The sequence below is a fragment of the Psammomys obesus genome, unplaced genomic scaffold (genome assembly GCF_907164565.1).
Source record: "Psammomys obesus unplaced genomic scaffold, mPsaObe1.curated_primary_1811, whole genome shotgun sequence".
NCBI classification, from domain to species: domain Eukaryota; kingdom Metazoa; phylum Chordata; class Mammalia; order Rodentia; family Muridae; genus Psammomys; species Psammomys obesus.
In genome coordinates, this window is record NW_026591598.1 from 1750744 (window position 1) to 1771959 (window position 21216).

At 52.6% G+C, this 21216-nt stretch overlaps 1 protein-coding gene across 3 annotated transcripts in view; it reads left to right on the forward strand.

Moving 5' to 3' along the window:
* The first annotated feature begins 3309 nt into the window (after positions 1 to 3309).
* Positions 3310 to 21216, forward strand: part of Rims3 (regulating synaptic membrane exocytosis 3) — a 39674-nt gene continuing 21767 nt past the window's right edge. The window contains exons 1-2 of one of the 3 annotated variants that reach the window (XM_055611335.1): positions 3310 to 3603; positions 19616 to 19814. The gene's annotated coding sequence lies outside the window, so the exon portion shown is untranslated. Of the gene's footprint in view, positions 3604 to 18507; positions 18557 to 19615; positions 19815 to 21216 lie in introns of those variants that run through there. The other 2 variants (XM_055611334.1, XM_055611336.1) reach the window with 2 other exon arrangements.

The window sequence follows — 21216 nt, forward strand, 5'->3', positions numbered from 1 at the left end:
TGTGTAGCCCTGGCTGTCTTGGCCTCACTTTGTAGACCAGACTGGCTCTGCCTCCCAGAGTGATGGGATATAGGTGTGTGCCATCAACCCGGCTGGTACTATTACTTAAATATGTGCTCCACCTGGAGTGTGCGTCCCTTTGTGACAAGGCTTTCTTCTGCTTCCCCATTTGACGAAAGGCCGACTTATTTTCCTCTCTCTATCGTCCCATCTCTGCTTTCTCGAGAAAGGTCTTGGCTACCCTCCAACTCCTGACCCTTCCCTCTCGGCCTCCCAGGTGCTGAGATTGCAGGCTTGACCCCCCATGCCCAGTTCCCCTGCCCGCTTCCCCAGCTTTTCTGAAGCACCATCTTTGCCGAATCCCCCAGTGTGGCTGACTCTGTTTCCTTCATTTAGTTATAGTACAGATTTACGGGGTAGAGAGTCATAATTCAATACATGTAAGCAGCGTGCAGTGATCAGATTAGGGTAGTTAACATTTCCCTCTCCATTAAACATTAAAAACATTTTGTTAACACACGCTAATTGTGTTTATTTATGTAGGACAGTGTGCTAGCTCAGCACATGTGGACAATATGTACTGAGTAAGTCAGGGTAATTAACATTTCCATCTCCTTAGCATCGCTTCGTGTTTGGAGACCTCAAGTTTCTCTCTTCTAGAGATTCACGAAATACTTAATTCCTGTGTGACTACGGTCATCAGTGGGTCCATTTCTGTATTCCGTTCTGCTTCATGGATCTGTCTAGTCCTGCTTTGCCCCCATTCTGTGTTTTCAATGTGGAGTTTATAACATGTTTTGGATACAAATTTAATTTTAATTTTAAACTTCTGCAAAACTTAATTCTTTTATTTGCACTAAGAGTCACCTCACCTCAGTCTTCTGGAAACATGTACATATCTTTGAGGGGCCTGAGATTTTAAACAAAATGTGCATTTGCATATTTCTTCAGAAAGGAAGTCCAAAGTTTTCAACAATGGGCAAAGAGACCATGATGCAGGCAGCATCTGATTACAGGCCCTTGTGACAGCATAGAGGAAGTCCGACTCCCCTCACAGCTCTGCAGTCCCCATCTTTCACCTCCATCTTTGTTCCGGATAACTTCCCTGGCCCTCACATTGCCTACTTTAATCTAATTCCCCTGCCTGCCCTGGAACAAACAGCCTACCCCACAGTCTCTAGTTCTAGGTCTAGATTAGATGGTAATGACATTATCATTAATAAACAAATAACAGCATGAGTCTCAGCTTTGACAACCTGAGGGGCCCAGCTTTGGGCTATCCACATTGCTGGGCCTCAGTTTACCATGTGGAGAAGGTATAAAAGAGGATGAATGAGGCCCTTTAATCTGAGTCATTTCCCTGGCTCTTTCCACCTTCCCACTCCTCATTTACATCTTGCAAAATCAAGAACCTTCCAGCAGTTGCCAGGCCTGGTGGGGCGTGTCTTTAGTCCCAGCACTTGGGAGGCAGAGGCAGGTGAATCTCTGAGTTAATCTTTAAGCCAGCCTGGTCTACAGAGTGAGTTTCAGGACAGCCAGGACTACACAAACAAACAAACAAACAAACAAACAATCAAACCAAAGAAACTTCCAGCTCTGAGAGCAGAGCTGACCAGTCCTAAGATGGCTTAAACATAGCGAGTTGGGAGCAGGCAGGACCCTAGGAGAGCTATCTCAAGTCCTAAGCTGCTGAGTCTTAAATCAGAGCATTTGCCCAAAGTTCAGGCAGATGCCACACCCTGTGTGATGACTATTCTTGACTGTCAACTTGCCTACATCTGGAATTAGCTGAAACCCAAGAGGCTGGGTACACCGATGAAGGTTTTTTTTTTTTTTTTTTCCTTAATTAAATCATTTCAAGTGAGAAGACCCACTTTCCATCTGAGTTTTTGAGGTTGGAAGATCCATCGTTGATGGCGGCCTGTATAAAGGACATGGACAAAGGGAGCTCGCTCTCTTTCCCTGCTCGCCCTCACCTCACCAGCAAGTCCATTCCTTCACTGGCACTCGAGCCCACTTCTTTGGGATTTCAGCATATACTGAAGGCCAGCAGAGACCTCCAGCCTCGTGGACTGAACAACTACTGGATTCTTGGACTTCCATTGGTAGACAGCCATTCTTGGACTAGCTAGGCTACAGCCGTAAGCCATTCTAATAAATCCTCCCCTCCCCTCCCTCTCCGTGTGTGCATTCATTCTGTAAGTTCCGTCCCTCTAGAGACCCTTACCTAATACAGGATTCTCACCTGCAGTCCTGTTGACACTAGGTCTGAGGACTCTTTGGTATCGGGACTGTATAGTTCCAGGCTTTTTTTTCTTATCAGAAACCATCAAGAAAGTCCCTCATGACTGTGGAAACTAAAAATAACTCCAGATATTGTGACAAATCTCAGGAAAAAAAAAATCCCAAATTGAAAACCACTGCCACAGGTGGGGAAGGAGTTAACGTAGGTCACAGGGTTGATATTCTAGTCCCTAACCCAAAGTCCAAAAGGGACATTGGAAAGTCCTTTAAAAAACAATCAAAATTACTTTTACTTGTGTGTGTCTGTATATGTGCACACGTGTGCTGGAGCCTACAGATGCCAGAAGAGGGCATCGGATTCCTTGGAGATGGAGTTACAGGTGGTTGTGAGTTGTCTGATGTGGTGCCGGGACCCGAACTCTGGTCCCCTTCCAAAGCAGAGGTCTCTCTTAGCTGTTGATCTCTCTGTCTCTAGCCCCAGAAAATCTTTCATAGCAGGCACCTGAGCAAGTCCCTTCTCCTCTCTTAGCTTCCTTCCTCCCACCCTCCCTCCCCTTTTTCTTACCTTTAAAATGGACTCTATGGCTGAGCCTGGTGGCAGCGCTTGTCTGTAATCCCAGCATTCTGGGAGGCAGAGGCAGGCAGATTGCTGTGAGTTTGAGGCCAGCCTGGTCTACAAAGTGAGTCTAGAACAGCCAAGGCTACACAAGGAAACCCTGTCTCGAAGAAAAAAAAAAAACAAAAACCAATAATGGACTCTATGTTTGTAGGTTGCTTAGCCTTATTGCTCACCACCTGACTTTTCTGGATCTGGTTCAGGGTAGATGGGGGCACCTCCTAGGAAGAATGAGAAGAACAGATAGTGTTGACCAGTGGACTTGAGCAGCCCTAACCCCTGCTTCTTCCAGGCCTACAAGGCATGGATAGACCTAGAAGGTCCAGATTCCCAAGGCCCCGCCCATCACATGACCCCGCCCCCATGGCCCCGCCCCGCCCGCTAGTCCCGCCCACCGGCCCGAGGCCCCGCCCCTGGCAGGGCCCGTTTCTCTCTTCGCCTCCCGCCAGTGGTGGCTCGGGCTTTGCACCCGGAGGCGACTGAGAACTGTGGAGGCTGCGGAGCCAGCAGCGCAGGCGGTCGGAGCTGTCCGGCCCGGTGGCGGGCGATGCCCCCGTGAGTCTCTGCCGCTGCCCCTCCCCGCCCCGCGTTCCTACCCCTTTGGAGTCCGCGCCCGCCCGGGGCCGGGCCGCGCCTACCGCCGGGTCCGCGGGGCGGGGTCCCGGGGCAGCACCTGCCTCGTCTTGCGAGCTACTCAGCCAGCAGAACCCAGTTCCAGGCGTGGACCCCGACCCCACCTCTGGGTAAGTCAGCAGGCCCTGCGCGCCTGCGAGTGGGCGTGGGGAGGGGGCTGCGGTCAGGGAACCACGCCGGGGAGGGGGGTTCCGGCCGGCCGCCGAGCGCTACGCAGGGTTGCGTGCCAGGTCTGGGGGGCGGGGGCCCGCGATGCGCACAGCCTGGCATGACTGTGGGGCGGGGGTTGAGCCTGGAAAATGGGATAGGAACCGCAGAATCTGGAGTACTTTGCCGACGCTCAGGCTCACCTGGGGCCCTGGTCTTCAACAGCATTGCTTTCGCATGGCATTTTTGGAAAGTGCTTAAAATCCCTCCTGGAAAGGCAGCCTGCTTTTCTCCCTCCTGCCTGTACCCTGATTGGGAAGCGGCCACTTTTTCCTCCCAACGTGATACCATTGTACCCAGAGAAACACCCCCCTCCTCAGTAAATGAGAGAGGTGGTGCTCAGGCAGCCTCAGGGTGGGAAGAGGGGGCTTCTGGGAACCTGGGAAAAAGTGGTCAGTGGCACGATGGGTGGCCCAGGGCTTCCGGGAAGCTTGACAAGACCCTTCATGGGTCATTCTGGCATTTGTTCGTTTGGGAGGATAGGTCCCCCCTGGCTGGCCTCCTAGCTGCCTGGATCCCAGGCCCCTATCATCTCTGGACAACCCAGCGTCAAGGAATGGGTCTCCTCTTAGTGCCTCAGAAGCTCATGAACGTTGCATAGCTCTTGTCCCTGGCTAAGGTGGGAAATGCTATAACTAAGGGGCTCTAGCTGACAATGCCATCAGGGGCCTTCAGGGCTTGGGCCTTGGGGAATGGCTGTGTCCAACCCGGTCTCTAGGGATGATGTCTGCGAGTGAGAAGGAAGACTGCTTTTCCAATTGCCCTGTTCTCTGCTGGTGATGACTTCTCACTTGGCTTGGGGGCCTGAATGGTGGAAAGAGGATCTTTCACCAAGGGGTTAACAAACTGTCTCCACAGTTGCTGCCAGCCACCAATTAGTCCATAGTCACAATCACGTAGCTGCCAACTGCCCCTACAAGCAAGGGAAGAGGGTGTCGTAATGGGGCGCTCTCTGGGCAGGGTCCATGCAATTTGTGCTTAAACCAGGTGTTCAGGGGCTTCCTTGGGTTCTACAGCCATCTGGCCATTTGCAAGGGGTAAAGCCCAGAGCCGATTAAACTTGTCTTCAAACGCTGGCCCTGATACTTTCTGGCTATGTGATATTAAAGGAATCAGTTGCCTTCTCTGAGCCTCTTTCAGCAAAACGGACCTACTTTTTAGGAGGAGTAAATACGGTGGTAGGTTTGAGCAGCTTATCCCTCATGGGGCTCAGAGAATAACTGCTGAACTATTAGCAACACTGCCAAGTACTTGCTGGGGCAGGCACGCTGGAGCCAGGAGCTGAGGACTCAGCAGGGACCTCGGTCCCCGCCTCCAGTGGATGTGGTCGGTGTCACGGTCTTAACTGTTCTCTCTCCCTCCATGCCACTCCTAGTATCTGGACATTGATTGGATTTTCCTCTTTGGAGCCCAGGCTTGAAGCTGCCGGCTCTCTGGACTCCCGTTCTCCCTGAGCAGTTTCCAGGCGCTGGACAGGGGGTGGGGAGGTAGCCAGGGGTCTAGGTGATATCTGTCCATAGCCGCAGTAGTAGCTGGCCCTTTAAGGAATGAAGAAAACAATTATCAGGCCTGGGCATTGCATCAGCTGGAGCCTGGAGGGTCCCAGGGGAGGGGGGGTGAGGCTGGTAGTTGATTACATTAGTGCCATGTGAGAACTCTCACCTGAGTCTGCCCCACTCCTCAGCTGAAGCCTCCCCCCCCCCCCCCACAAGGCAGCAGCCACCCCAGAGCTCTCAGACCCTAGGAGCCCTGCTTTGGAAGGCTTTTCTGTGTACCCCACTCTTGTCACAAGCACAGGCATGGGGGGGTGGGGAAGTGCCACTCACACAGCCTTTTGCTGACTATGGCAGTGGCTTTCCCGCTAGCACTCTGCTGACCTGGGGTACAGAGCGCATCTCCTACAGCAACATTTTGTTGGTAATGGGGGTGCACCTCCACCGTTTGTGTTCGGCTCTCCCGGGGGTATTTCTTTCACAGTGTGTACAGATGAGTTGTCCGCTGGCCTCTTTTCATGATGGGGCCGTGTGCCACAAGGATGCCCATTAGGCATGGGAGCTCTGTGGGCTGGGGTGTGCTCTGTGGCTGGGATGGATGGCTGTGAGTCACAGGGTGAGGGGTCAGTGGCAGAGAGGAGACAAAGTGCTTGGGCATCACACAGAGCAACCTTCATTCGCCTTCACCTGTGACTACTACAGGTTTCCATCTTGACCGCTTTGCCTCAGTTGGCTCTGGAAAGCAGGAATTATTGCTGAGCTTGGTGGCGGTGTTTGCCTGTATTTCTTGTGCTTGGGAAGGCAGAGGCATTAGGATTGCAAGTTCCAGGCCAGTCAGGGCTACCGAGTGAAAACTGAAACTCAAGCAACTATGCTTTGCATTCTGACTGGCCTCGCTACCTATAAGGTACTGTTGGATTAACTGGGGCCCTGGACTATGAAGCCAGGCTAGGGCAGGTGGAACCCTCTCTGTTTGATGATTCTCATCTCTTGCAAATTTGGACTCTACACACTTAGAGCTCAAGATAGCTGAATAAAAGCTGAGTCTGAAGGTACACTTCTGTAATCCATCTCACCATCGTGAGACGAATTAACTGAGCCAGTTTGAGGCCAGCCTGGGCTACATGAGACCCTGTCTCAAACACAAAACAAAAGAAAACAGAAACACCAAGATTCCACTCAAGATCAAGAAACACGAGAAACAAGAAAGGGAGGCAAGGGAGGATTGGGAGAAGGAAGTGAGGACTGTGTTGGGTCAGTGCATTCAGTGCCATTGGTACAGCAAGATCTAGGAACCAGGCAGCATCTTGCTGTACGGAACTCACGCTCTAACAGGGTCACCGTCTAGAGCAGGTGATTACATAGATGGCATGTGTTGAAAGCAAGGGTCAAGGATTCATGGACCTGTCGCTGCAGGTGACTTCCCTACTTGCAGGGTTTGGGAAGGGCTTTCAGAGAGGGTGACCTTTTAGAGGGTACCAAGTAGTCAAGGGGGCAGAGAAGCAAGGATGAGGGAGGGAACGGTGTTTAGGGCCCCGGGTGGGGTGGGAAGAGCTGGTGGTATGGTGGAGGGGTATGTGGCAGGCTGGGGGACAGTTAAGCAGCCCAACCCTGGATCAGAGGGATATTAGAGATGTGAGGATTGCCCTGCAGCCAGTGACAACCCCTAAAGGGTTTTAAGGATCAGAGGCAGGCTCAGACGTCTAGAGGGAATGTGTGCTGTGACCTATGGGCCACGAGTGAGCCTCCTTATCAGTGAGTGACCTTTTGCCCTCTCAGCCCTTCCCTTGAGTAGCAGCAGAGGTAGTATCCAGGGAGCCCTTGTTTATGTGCCTCTTCCCAGGAGGGAAACAGCCCTCATCCCTCCGGATCCCTCTCTGTGAGCTGAGCCACATCTCGGCCTTGTCGACTGAAGCTTAGCCCCAGGGGCCGGTTCTCGCAGCCCCGGGGAGCCAGAGGGTAAGGTGTAGGGCTTTGAGACCAGTCTACTTTGTGTTCGAATCCCAACTTGGCAGTTCATGAGCAGAGCAAGACCGTGTCTAAACTTTAATGTCATCAACAGTAAAGGGGAAGAAGAAAGTGGAATTCTAGCTGGGAAGTGTCCAGCCTTGTGTCAGTGGCATTTTTACTACCTCACGTGAGGGCTAGCACAGGAGGAACCCTGTGCTTAATAGGACCCCACACTTTTTAATTTTCTGTTGCCACTGTCTGGAAAGAATCGTTTGGAACAAGGGGCCTGCACTTTCATCTAGCGCTGGGATTTTCATATTATGTAGCTCATAATCCAGAGAGGACTCAAGCTTGAATGGACAACATCAAAGATGGCGGCCCCTGACTATCTGAAGGCAGGATGGACGTTAGTTACAGTAATGCTTACATGGTGTTTGCCCTTACAGTTTCTCTGCCTAGTTCTTTATACACCCATCTTCACTAAGGAGGGGAGGATGATCGGTGTCTCCATGGTGTGGATGAGGGAAACTGAGGTCCACTGGCCACAGCCCATCAGTTATCAAGAGAAAGACCTGAGCTTCAAAGACAGAGTTTCTGGTAGTGAGAGAGCAGGCCCAGGCTGGGAAGTCTTCACCTAGGTGAGGGGCTGCCTGAGCTGCTTACGCTGCCTGAGCCTGGAAGAACTTGGCATTCATTCATTCATTCATTTAATCATTCATTCATTCAACTCACAGGATCTTACTTATCAGGCTTCCCTGGTTGCTACTTCCAACTTGTGACAATTCTCCTGTCTCAGCTCCTCAAGCGCTGGAGTTATAGACATGCACTGTCATGCTTGGAAGGGAGGGATGAAGGGATACAAAGGAAGGGAAAGCTTTTATCTGGGTGCTGTCTAAGCCCAGGATATGCCCCTTGGCTGGGAGAGGGAGAGTCACTGCCAGATGCCTTCGGGGTCTGAACAAAGATAAGCTTTTGGCTTCATGATCCCGACAGTGCAAGCCCAGGATCGCTGGCCACCCTGCCCCCAGGTCCTGCTGTTGCCATGGCTCCTTAGAGTTGCACCGACCCCTCTTGTCACTGCACTGCCCCCTTGCCCGTCTTGCCTGGGTCATCGAGCTTACTGGTCATCTGTTCTGGGTTCCATACCTTAGGGTCTTACTGCTCCCTAGACACCACCCTAGGATCAAACCCAGGTCCCCAGCTCCGCCCACCTGCACCTGCTCTGCTTCCAGGGTCCCTGGCTTGTCTCTAGCACCGTCACCAGCGCCCACCCACTCACTCAAGCTGGAAGCTGGAAATCCTCCTGGACACCTCTCTCTCTTCGCCCCCACAGCCCGCAGCCAAGCCTAACAAGCCTTGTTCTCCAGCATTCCCCTCTCAGGTCAGGTCTGTGGCCCCTCTCCCTGCCCACACTCCCCTCCAGAGCACTACTATCTGTCACCTAGACACCCGTGACAGCCTCCTACCCGGACTCCCGCCACTCTCCTGACCGCCCCACTTGCTGTGGTTTGGGAGATGTAGCCAGCACGGTCTTCTAAAGATAAATGTTTGGTTGTGTCATTTCCCTGCTTAAAACTTCCAGGACTCCTTAGAATAAAATCCAGATTTACTGACGCAGTCTCCAGGGCCCTGTGTGATCTGGTCCTTACCTCTCCCTGCCCCCCTGCCCCACACCTTTTTTTTTTTTTTTTTAACATCATCCGCTACCGTTCTCTTTGGCCCTCCATGGCACGATGTTCACACATGCCGTCCCCTGCTACACACCCCTGCCTGGGGCCTGCTGACTCTTCCGGTTCTTAGACACCAGCCCAAGTGTCAGCACAGCAGAGAAGTCTGGAAGCCAGGAGCTGAACGCTCCACTTCCGTAGGACCACCTCCTCCTCTTCCTCTTTCTCTGTGTGTATATGTCTCCCTGTGTGGGGTCTGGTTCATGCACCTGTCTATCTGTGAGTGCAATGGCTTCCTCTGTTGGCTCTTTTCTTTATTGCCTTGGGATAGAGTCTCTCACTGAACTGGAAGCTCACGGTCTTGGATCAGCAAGATCCCTGCCATTTTTATCCCCTAATCCTGAACACACACACACACACACACACACACACACACACACACAGCCTTACCTGGCTCTTTACCTGAGTGCTGGGATTCAAACCCAGGTCTTATGGTTGCCAGCACATGGAGACCAAACCCGAGCCCCGGCACCTTATGTTTCTTCAGGACACTTGGCACCCTTTGCTTGCTTCTTCTCATTGCCTCTCTTTGCCAACCTGAGCATTCAGTGTGTCTGGAACCTGTGCTAGCCCTGGCACACAGTAGGTACTCTGTCAGTTGGCGGGTACATGCGAGAGCGGTCCCTCACCCTGCAGCGTCCTCAGGGGCTCCTCTGCCTCCAGGCCTGCCTCTTTCAATCTTTTCTCCACACGTCCCCTGAGTGATCTCTCCAAAACATAGAACTGACCCCGTCACCCCCCTGCTACTTAAAATACTTCAATAGCTCCCCATAGCTGACAGGAAAAGGCCTCAGCTTCTTAGCATGGTATTCAAAGCTCTTTGTGATCTGTGCCTGACTCCCTTTCCATCCCCCACCTCTCCAGCTTCCGCAGCATACTTTGAACACCTGGCCGTTGCTGCAGCAGGCTGGGCTGTTTTGTGCCCCTGTGCACCTACACTGGCTGTGCCCTCTGCTTGCAACGCCTCACCTGCCCCTCCCCTCTCTCTAGAGGATGCCTCACTGTTTAAAACCACCTTAGGACCCCTTGCCCGACCAGCATGGTTAGCCCACCCTGCCCTCACCCTGTCAGCTCTACGTCTGTACGTCAGCCTCCCAGTAAGCCTCAAGCTTGGGCACAGTGGGTGTTTTTCAGGGTGCTTGTTCATCTTTACTTCTGCAGCAGCTTCCCTTCTGTATGAATTAGGACAGTCCAGGAAAAGCAGCTTCATTAGTAAAGGTTTGTTACAGGGAATGGGGTAGGGAGGTGTGGACAGTTGGACAGACAGATAGATGGGTGACACTAGTCTAGGAAGGCAGGACCTGGAAAGCCAGGAGAATTTGAATCTTCATTCCCTGCACCCTGCTGGCTTCCTTTCCCTATCTGTACCCCCTGACTGGATTCTACTATCATGACCCTGGATTCCAGCCACACTCAGAACTAGCACGTAGGGGCTTAGCATGTCTTAAGTCCAAATTCCCAGGAGAAGACCTGATTGGCTCTGAGGGAATCAGGTACCACCCTAGACCACTCACCTATAACCTGCTGGGAGGGATCACAAAGTCAGACATGAACATGACCCCTGGAATCTATCTCGGCTGTGTGTGTGTGGCGGTGTGGGGGGGGGGGGGTCACTGTTAGCTGGACACGTGCTTCGGAAGACATCTGCTGTGTATTTGAAGTGCCAGGTGGAGCAGGCAGGTGGGCAGCCTTCCATGCAGACAGAACCTGGAGAAAGGGGGTCTGGAACTGCGAGTTAAAGGGCACCTCATTCCAGGGTGATAGTGGCCAGGGCAGGCACTGAGGAACCTGTCACATACTTCAGGGCCCGAGCACAGAGAGAATGCATGAGGTGATGGATTTCTCTTCTTTGGAGTGGGTGACGGGAGGCCTGAGCAGTCAGAGCTGCATTCCACCATATTCCCCCTCTAGTGCTAGGGATTAATTCCAGGGCTTGTACACACTGAACAAGTGCTGTTCACCAAGCTCTTTTGAGACACCATCTCGCCGTTTAGCCCAGGTTGGCTTCGAACTCACACACCTCCTGCCTCAGCTTCCCAAGTGCCAGGGCGACAGGTATTGAACCACCGCACCAGCCAGAACTATCTTCCCTCTCAAATCATCCTCATCCTTTTAGACTGAACTCACCAGTGGTAGCACACACCTTTAATCCCAGTACTCAGGAGACAGAAGAAGGCAGCAGATCTCTGAGATCGAGGCCAGCCTGGTCACAGAGTGAGTTCCAGGATAGCCAGGGCTACGCAGAGAAACCCTGTCTAAAATGGTAATAGCAATAATAATAATAATAATAATAATAATAATAATAATAATAATAATAATACTCATTTCCTTTCCTCAGGGAAGAACCATCTCATGCCTGTCTCACCAGCCAGTCATTTTTAACCTGTGTTGATTCTGTTCTTCCTGTTTCCCTGTTAATGCACCCTTTTGACACTTACTCTGTACCAGGTACCATGCACATGATTCCACTATGTTTTAAAGATGCGGATGGGCTGGGTTTTTGTCTATTTCAGAGATAGGGAAGCTGGGGTTTGGAGAGGTAGTGTTGACAATGTAGAGACATACAGCTGCGTAACTCCAGGGTAAAACTCCTAATATTGGCTACTTGCTCACCTACCTGTTTGCTCTTTGGGGTTGTGAGGGCCTTATAAACACATGAAAGATAACCATCCTTCTGCCTCCCCCACTGCCCAACCCAGGCTCACCCACAGGGAGGGTGATGTCACCTGTGTGGCATCTCCTACTAGTGGATCTGCCTTGTAGAGCCGTGTGACTGCGGGCAAGTCTCTTAACCTGCCTGGGCCTTTCCTCGCCTTAAAAACGGAGATTACAATTCCTGCTGTGAGTTTCATATTAGATGGGGGACTGTAGTGACAAATTGTAAATAGAAAAAAAGAAAAGCCCTGAGCAATTTCTTTTTAAAAGTGTTTACTTACTTATTTACGTGTGTGTGTGTGTGTGTGTGTGTGTGTGCGTGCGCGCGCGCGTGCGTGCGTGCGCGCACGTGCATGCCTTAACACACGTGGAGGTCAAAGGACACCTTGTGGAAGTTCTCCCCACCTCCCACCATGTGGGTACTTGGGACCAAAGTCAGGTCGTCAGGCTTAGTGACAGGCACCTCTACCTGCCAAGCCATCTTGTCAGCCCCAAGTGGAGTTGTTCATGTAAAGTGGTTATTCCGGAATGGGTGGGGGCAACTGGGTGCCAGCCGGCTGCTGTGCCCAGCTCCTCTGAAAGCAGCGTGGGTGGGCCCGAGGTGGTGTGCAGGGCCCGCAAGGACAGCCCCAGCATCCACAGTGAGAACGGTGGTTTCTCAACTCTGGCGAGTCCGGGGAGAATGAGTCCGTGCCGCTGTGATTGTCCCTCAGAACTCTCCAACCCGTCCTTGCCTCCTCTCTCTTGGCAGCGAGATCTTGGGTTGGGCTGAGCACTGTGGTTGGCAGCTCCTTGTAGCTGAACTGGAATAGTAGGGCTTTGCTTCTTTGGCTTGGTTTTTCGACAGAGGGTCCATTGCTAGTCTGGGCCGACCTGGAATTGACTGGGAAACCCAGACTGACCTCAAACTTGTGGCAGTTATTCTGCCTCCGCCTCCCTGGTTCTGGAGTCCGTGTGACCCGCCGGGTCTGTAAAATTCAGTTATTTCTTTTGCGTGGGTATGTGGGTGAACTCTGGGAGATGACTCCCCTCCTTCCGCCTCATGGCCCCTAGGAGCCTGGAGCCCCAGGCAGCCGTGAGGCATTGGAAGTTGCAGGCGGGGGAAGCAGTCCTTGGAGTTTGTGTCCCAGAGCTTGAGGCCCAAGGACAATGCAGCTAACAGGCTTTGGACTCTCCAGGGTCCCCATTTCCCAACTCCTTCCTCTACACACCACTTTGCGTCTTGTTTGTCCCCGAGGCCTGGACGAAAGCTGCCAGGAAGCCTCAGAGACTAGGTTTCTCCACAGGGCCCAAGTCCAGAGCAGAGACTGCAGAAGGGAAAGAGAAAAAGAGAGAGGTCTGTGTCCTGCCCAGCGGCATGTATGCATTGCTCTGGGCACCAGAAAAGTGGGACTCTGGGCAGAGAGTGTGCTGTGCTGTGTATCCATGGTGAGAGAGGGTCACTGTCAAGGAATAGTGTGAGTGTGTGTGTGTGTGTGTGTGTGTGTGTGTGTGTGTGTGTAGTGGGCAGATCTCATGTGTGCGATGTGTGTGGGGGTTTACGGTCTTTGCATCTCTGTCCTGTGTGTCTATGATGCGCAGTGATGTGTGTCCGTGCATATTTTTGTGTGCTGTGCACACTTGCACTTCATGCCTGAGTGGCTTATCCAGGTAGCTTGCGTCCTGGTTGTGTTTGTGCTTGATGTTTGTGTACGTGGCCTTCTCTGTACCCGTGAGTGTCGAGTTCTGGGCGAAGGTGTGTCACAGGCCTGGAAGAGACCTGGGGATGAAGGAAGAGAGGCCGTTCCTGTCTTTGGCCAGGTCAGCTGAAGCTGTGCTGGGTACGTGAGGAAGGTCCCCAGGGTGGGCAGTGGGCGCAGCAGCGGCGCCTTCCGGCTTGGTGCAGGGCTGGTAACCGGAGCCCCTTCCCTTCATGAAATATTGATCAGCCTGGAAGACAGCCCCGGCCAGGGGAGGGGCAGGAAGGAGAGCGCGCCGGCCGCTGTCCTTGGTGCTGCCAATGCTGCCCGGCTGAGCCTCTTTGCTCAAGTGAGAGCTAGCTAGGGAGAGAGTCTCTGAGCCCAACACCCTTAGCAGAACCCCCAGCCCCAGGATGAGTTTACCTGCCAGCCTGTGGGTTTCCTCACCCCATCTAGGAACGGGGAGCATAGGAAGTAGGTAGTTGAGATCCAGTATCTTTCAGGGCTGGGGTGACCATCCAGCTCAGGGTTTGCCTGGGTTCATCCTAGTTTACATATTTGCCCATAGTCCTCATAGGACTGCTAGTAGTGCTTCTGGCCAGTCACAGGAGTCCCATGGTTGATAACCGATGGGCTTACCTGCTGTGAGACGAAGCCTAAGGCCTATTTACCTGTACCTCTGCTCTGCCTAGGGGTTCTGTGGCCGTGTGTGTGTGTGTGTGTGTGTGTGTGTGTGTGTGTGTGTGTGTGCAGTCGTTGCTCTTCCTGTGCTGAGCTGAGCTAGACTAAGTGTTTGGGAGCCCCATGGCCCCTTGGGATCCTACTGCAGCCCAGGCCTTCCCCAGGGGCTCCAGACCTTTCTCTGCCAATCTAAATTTATCTTTCCCACCTAAGATGGTGGTGCCCAACTGTAATCCCAAAGGTAGAAGGGTTGTGGGTTTGAGGCCAGCCTTGTCTGTATAGCAAGATCCTATCCAACCAGTCATTTTATCAATTAGTGTTCCCTTTTGGCTTCTCCTGTTTCCAAGGCAGACTGGTCTCCACAGTGGGGTGGTATGGGATTGGTCATCTATATTCTCATGGTGTCTTCTTTGAGTTCTTGTACCTTTTTTTTTTCGAGACAAGGATTCACAGATGTGTGGTGTCACACACCTTTAATCCCAGCACTCTGAAGGCAGAGTCAGGTGGATCTCAAGGCCAGCCTGGTCTACAGAGTGAGTTCCAAGAGAGCCAGGGCTGTTACACAGAGAAATCTTATCTCAAAAACAAAACAAAATAAAAAAACCAAACAAACCGCAGCAAAAAAAGAGACAAGGACTCAATCTGCAGCCCAGACTGGCCTTGAACTCATGGAGTTCCTTGTGCCTCCGCAGGCCTGAACCACCGCACCCAGCTTCTGCTACTTTGAACTGCCCATTCTGCCATCTGCAGGTCCTTTTTCCTCACCGTGGGCGTTGCACCTCTCTCCCTACCCTCACCTGTACTCTCTTCTGAGCACCCCACTTTTCTTTCTGTACACCCCTTCCTGCCTGGGACACACCTGTTCCTGCCAGCCCATGCAGGTCTCCTGAGCTCAGTGGATGTGCCCAGTGTTCCCCACCCATAAACTGCAGTGGGGTCTGCCTCCTGCCCAGTGCCCCCCCCCCATACACTGCAGTGTTAGCTTAGGCTCATTTGTGACCAACCTGGGCGCTCATTTTTGCCCTTGGCCAGGTTCGTCCTAGGGATACCAGGCTATTCTGGTGGCACCTCATGTCTCCACCCTCCCTGTAAATCCGCTTGGATACCGTTTATTCCCTCGAGGGCCTCCCAAACCCACCCCTGACTCCTGACTTTTGTCTTCCCCCATGCAGGTTGGCAGTGCAGCCCTTCCAGCCTGCATGGAGCAGCTGTCCCCTCCATTAGCTTGTTTTTCATTCTGCACGCGGTGCCAAATTGATCTCTGGAAAGCACCGTGCCTAAATCTTGTTAGATTTCACTCCTACAGGATTAAAGACATGCCACAGTCAGGGCCCTTCATTGACTGCTTGCAACCTCTCCTTCCAGTCTGCTCTTCCACGTGGCATTTACCTTCTGCTCCTCTGCTATGCTCGGTGGTTAAGCCTCTGAACATGCGTGTTCTGTAGACCTTCCCAGGGGTTCCCATTGCTTTCATGTACAGTGGCCTCAGTTTCCCCATTTCCACCTGTCTTCTGCTCTGCTCTATCCCATACTTCTTCCCGATGCCTTCTCTGGTTTTCCCCATCCTCTGGTGTTCTTTCTTTTTACAGAACACCCAGAGTGTTTCCCTTAGCATCTCAGGTCCATGAGTGGTCCACAGGCCAGCAAGCAGCAAGGACAGCGTCTGGAGCTGGTGAAAAAAAAAAAATACAGAATTTCAGGCTCCAGCTGTGAATCCTAGAGCCAGAATTGCATTTCAGCACAATCCCTAGGTTTGACTTGTGTCCACATCTGAGTCCAAGAAGCACTGGCTAGTGTGTTCATTGAGTATCCTGGTACATAACCAATCGCCAGGGTACAGGGGATAATCTCAGAAGCCAAGTTTAGTAGCAATTGTGATGGCTGCCATATTGGCCAGATTCCACAGTCAGTGGTGGAGGAGTGGATAGCGGAGATGGTCAAGAAGATTGTATACCCTTCCCACCTGTAATCGCTCCCCTCCCAGGCAGGCCCCAGAGCTCAGGCAGCAGGCTCTGTAACTGCCTGCCGAGAGTATTCTGCTAACCAAGGAGCAATCGATGCTTCAACAGAAAGCTGCCATCAAGCATGTAGTAGAACGTGTTCCCGATCTCAGCACACATGTGGCTGGAAATGTCTGCTATTTTAGCATATGTTTTGGAAAGGAAAATATTTATTGTTTTTTTTTCCTTTATTATAGCATTAATACGCTTTCTAAAGTAGTAGCTTTAGAAAACACAATATGTCACAGGGAGAAAATAAAACTGACTCATGGCTCTCCCCTCCCTCAGCTTTCATTTAGTACTTTGGGTTACCATTCATTCCTCCAATAGATACGTCCAGAGTCCTGCCACCTTGCCTGAGCCGTGCTGGGTAGCAGGGGTTGAGGGTGAAGAGCACAGATCCTGCTTTTTAAGCAGCTCGCAGCCTGGGGCTAGGCGTGGGAGACAGGCACCGAACAAATCACAAGCAGAAGCGTGTTCCTTTCCCAGGGCTGCTAGGACGAAGTGCCACAAACGAGATGGCTCGGAGCACCCGGCTCTGTTCTCTGGAGGTTGGAAGTTTGAAATCCGAGTGTCTGGCAGGGCTGATTCCTGTGTAGGCTCGAAGAGGTAGCCTCTCCGTGCCTCTCCCCTGGCTTGTGGTGGCTACTGGCAATCCTCGGCAATCCTTGGCAATCTTTGGCTTGTTGATACTCCAGTATGAACTTTCATACCATCCTTCCTTTGTCTCTGTTCAGGCCTGTCTTTCTGTAGGGGACACTAGTCAGAGGAGGGACAACCACCCACACCTTTCAGGATGCCTTTAATCACATCTACAAAGATCACATTTTCAGTAAAGGCCACACGCTAAGGTACAGGGCATCAGGACTTTAACCCGTAATATACAAGGTCAGAACAGAGTTTTGGAGCAGCAAAAGAGGAGACTTACTTTGCCCCGGACAATTGCTAGGAATGACGGCCTTCAAAGAGGGCCTGAGAGAAGAGCAGGAATCAGGTAGGCAAGGGTGGAGGGACAGACAAACATTGGTTCTTGGAGCATGGCGGCAGAGCACGCTGTAGAAGAGTGTCCCAGGGAGACAGAGGAGACACAGTGGCACTCGTGAGGAATGAGCAGCAGGTGTCGGCCCGTTACCGGGTGGGGCGAGAAGCTAGGACATAGTGGGACCAATGGGAGGAAATCAGGGACTGGAGGCCAGTGATGGAGACAAGATCGCAGAGGGGTGGGTTTCATCCTGTGTTAAGACCACCTCCTCCTCCTGATCATCCTGGAGGCTGGCTGGCTTGCTCTGACTTGCTGGTTCCAGAGGCTACACAGAGCCATGTCCTCGGGAGCCCTCTGACTGGGAGAAGGCACGTGTGAACTCTGCGCCCGGAAGGAAGCAGGAGATGGGCCTTGCTTTCCATAAGCCTGCTCTGCATGGGAGACAGGGCTCCTCAGGCTCCGAGGCTGCTGGACCAGTGAGTGTGCTGAGCCCCGGGACAGAGGGAGGGATGTGAGCACTCCACCCTGTATTACTGGGAGGGCTGTGCCTGAGAATGTCCAGGGCCAGGGTGATGCTCTGGAGGCCAGAGACCCAGATATGGGAGAAGACAGGTCTCTTAGGAACATATCAGTGCTCTGCCCTCAGGGACTGTCTGGAGCCTGGTGCCTTCCCTCATAGAACCCAGCTCATCCCTTACCACACCCTCAGAGGGTTGTTCCTTTTGTGTGTGTGATGGGAGAGGGCCCGCCCTACCCAAAGCTGCCTGTAACCACCTCGACTGGGCTGGGTGGGCCAGGCTGGGTGGAGGAGAAGTGGGTCAGCTGGTAGCCATGGTGACAGCAGCTGCTCCCTGCCAGCCTTCCCATCTCTTTACCACAAACCTCACCGATGAGCTTCTTTGTCCGGTCTAGCAGAGATGGGGGCCAGGAGGATGGGATTGGAGGTTGGAGTGTGTGTGTGTGTGTGTGTGTGTGTGTGTGTGTGTGTGTGTGTGTGTTCCAGCTCACACAAAGGCCTGCTCCAAGCTGGTTCATGAGCCTCATCCTAGCGAGCCAGGCTTGGGATAAGACTGGCTGGCTTTCCTGCCAGTGGAAGCCAGGGGCTTTGCTGTTGCTCCTCTGACTGGGCAGGGCCAAGGGGAGGAGACACTGTGTATGACTGTGTGAAGGTGTGTACACAGTCTGAATGTCTGTGTGGCTGCTTCTTTGTGTGGGGCAGCATCTTGGTTACGGCATGCACATATCCATGAGCACATGTGCTTGTGTCTTTAAAACGTGGGTAGCAGCTTTGTGGCTCTGTATGATGTGATCACATTTAAAATTATGTGTGCTCTCTCCTCTCTCTCTCTCTCTCTCTCTCTCTCTCTCTCTGTGTTGTCTGGAAAGAGATCTCCACATTAGGAGAGTAGGTGAGGTGTGGTGCCCCCACCTCTGCTCAAAGCCTAGCCCCCCCCCACCCACATACCAACCCTCCCACCTCTCCCTAAGTAGAGGAGGGAGGGGCTAGAGTTCTGGGCTCTACCAGAGTTTGAGGCAGGGCTCCCAGGCACCAGACCCAGCATCCAGCAAGAGCTCTAGATCAGTGCTGGCACAGCTTCGCCTGTTACCTCCCGTCACCCCACACACCTAGAGGGCGGTTTCCGGTGATCTTCTTAACCCCTGGGCCTCCCCCTGGAGAGGCGGCACACGGTGAGTAGGCGCTCACACCTGGGGACGTGTTTACCATGGTCCAGGCGCCATTGCTCACAGTGAGCCGCTCACCACCCAGCTGGGCAGTGAGCACACACCAGTCTTGTTTTGTAATCTTTTATCTAACAGTCCTAAAGCACATGTGGTCATCCTACTTTAGGGAACAGGAGCCGTGTGCAGGGGGTTAGAGATGGAAGCCCTCTAATTCTGCTCAGGAGTGGCAGGCCTGGCTGTCACTGCCTAGCTCCTGAGCCTTTTTTTTTTTTTTGTCCCTCTGCATCTGTCCCTGTTGACCTGTCATCAGCTGGGAAAGCTGCGTAGGTCCAGGTGGTCATTTGACTCTTCTTAGAAGAAATGGAGGGTTAGGGATGCTGGTGACTGTCTCAGAGTCAGGAGTGCCTCCAGCCCCGACTGCTGCGCATGTCACAGTGGTCTAGCCCGTGGGTCGCAGCCCTTTCACAGGGGCGGCCTAAGACCAGCGCAGGACACAGATATTTACATTATGATCCACAACAGTAGCAAATTATGGTTATAGCCATGAAGTAGGAACGAAATAACTATGGTTGGCTGTCACAGCAGGAGGACATGTGTCAAAGGGTCGGAGCACGGCTCTAAGGGGATGATGCTGCACAGGTGCGGGGATACACAGGCAGCTGATAGAGCAAGGGGGGTTGGGCCCAGAGGTCCTGAGCATTCTGGCCTGCATGAGTCCCTCATATCTTAAGGAATGTGGTTTGTTTGAATGCAGGTGTGATGGCACCTGCCCGTCATCCTGCACTTTGGAGGTGGAGGAACAGGAGTTCAAGGGCATCCTTAACTATGAAGACTAGGTGGTCAGCCTAGGCTACTTGAGACTGGCTCTAATTAAGGCCGGTGGAGCACTGAGTTTGAGGACTTGTGTAATGAAATGAGAGGAGGAAACAAAATCTGAAAATTGGAAGGATTTGCTCAGTGTCCCACTGCCTTCAGAGTCTGCTGGTTTTCCTCCAGCAGCTGCTAGAATTCGCCAGGGACAGAGGCATTAACTTGCTTTCTTTTGTGCTCAATTTCTTCCCTTAGACACCCTGTCATCACATTTCCTCCTCCTGGAAGCCTGCCCTGATTGCCTTTACCTCCTTTCCTGAAAACTGGTAACTCAGCAGAAAACGAAGCTTTGTGCAGATGCCCTAGGGGTGTGCTGGTGAGAGAGCACAGCCCCCTGTGATGCGGAGCACCACATCCAGACTCAGCAGCTCAGTGAGTTTCTCTTTCTCTGCAGGTGAGGGGGAGTGAGCCCCTGACGGGTGATGGGAATCTTGGCTTTAGAAGACAGGTTGGAGCATGCCCTTGGATGCACCTCCCTTCCATTCCAGGGCTTGGTCTACCCCTCCACAGTTGAAAGGCTGGATTAGGAAGGGCATGTCAGTTTGGGCTCAGGGGCTGCTCTCCTGAGCTAGTGCTGGGACACTGTATTGTGGGCCTTCTGAGGTGGACTAGTGATGTCTGCCATGGGCAGATGATGGGGAGAGGTGAAGGAGCCTCAGGTACTTGCTGTCCTTCACGCCTAACGTTCCCCGGGCTTCCATGCTGTAAGAGTGGGTGGCTAACTTTATCTTGGCTTTTTGGGTGCTTCATTGATTGCCGAGAAAAACTGCTTGGCTTGTTAGCCACATTGTCACTGAGACAGAAGGCTGCAGGGGGCTTGGCAGGGCCTTGAGACCTGCTCTAGAAATTGTAGAGTCCCTAGGGTAGCAAGACTCCAGGTAGAGAGGTTCAGCTCTTGGGGCAGAAAAGGACACACTGGGCCCATTCATGGATGTCTCCCATCAGATCCTGCTCCTCTGCTGCTGTGCGGTGGGTGGGCATCAGCACAGGGGACCACAGGAGGATCACAACTGGGCAGAGAGAGAACCTGCTCAAGCAGGGGAAGGCTGGATGTGCCCTTCATGGAAAGGACGTAGCTCATTCGGCGATCGACTAGGCCATCAGCATGTGGCATGCTACGTTCTAGGTTCTATCAGGGCCTCACTCTGTCCTCTCTCTGCTGCCTCCCCTTCCACAGCCCTGTGATCTGACAGCTCAGAGGGGTTCCTTCCTCTGTGCCCCAGTGCGATTCATCCCTGTGTCTCTGACTTCCCTGCAGAGAGGACTTGGACATTTTATTGCTGTCATCATCCTCCCCCATCTCTCCTTGTTTTGACACAGAGTCTGATGTAGCCCAGGCTGGCTCTGAACTCATGTGACAGAGGATGACCTTGAACTTCTGATCCTCCTGTCTCCACTTCCCAAGTGCTGAGGTTATAGGTGTGCCAGCTAAACAAGCATTCTGCCAACTAGGTTATTTCCTCAGCCCCAAGAGCCCCAGTCCTGAGCCCACCATTGACTGTAGCATGTGCTCTCAGGCCCAGCTCCTTCGACAAAAGGGCTTTCCTAGAGCACCTAATTTGAGCCCCTCCATTGAACCCAAAGATGAGGAAACCAAGACCCAAGAAAGAGCACAGAGGGAACCTGCTTATTTTCTGACCCACATCTTCATGCCCAACCCTCGCAGGTTTCTGTAGTAAGACTTGTGGCCATGACCCCAGGCCTAGCACTTTGGGTCTGACTCCTCCTGCCTTCTTGGGGAGTGGCTTGCAGGCTGGGGTCATCTAAGCACTCGTTGGTTCTTCAGGTAGATGCTT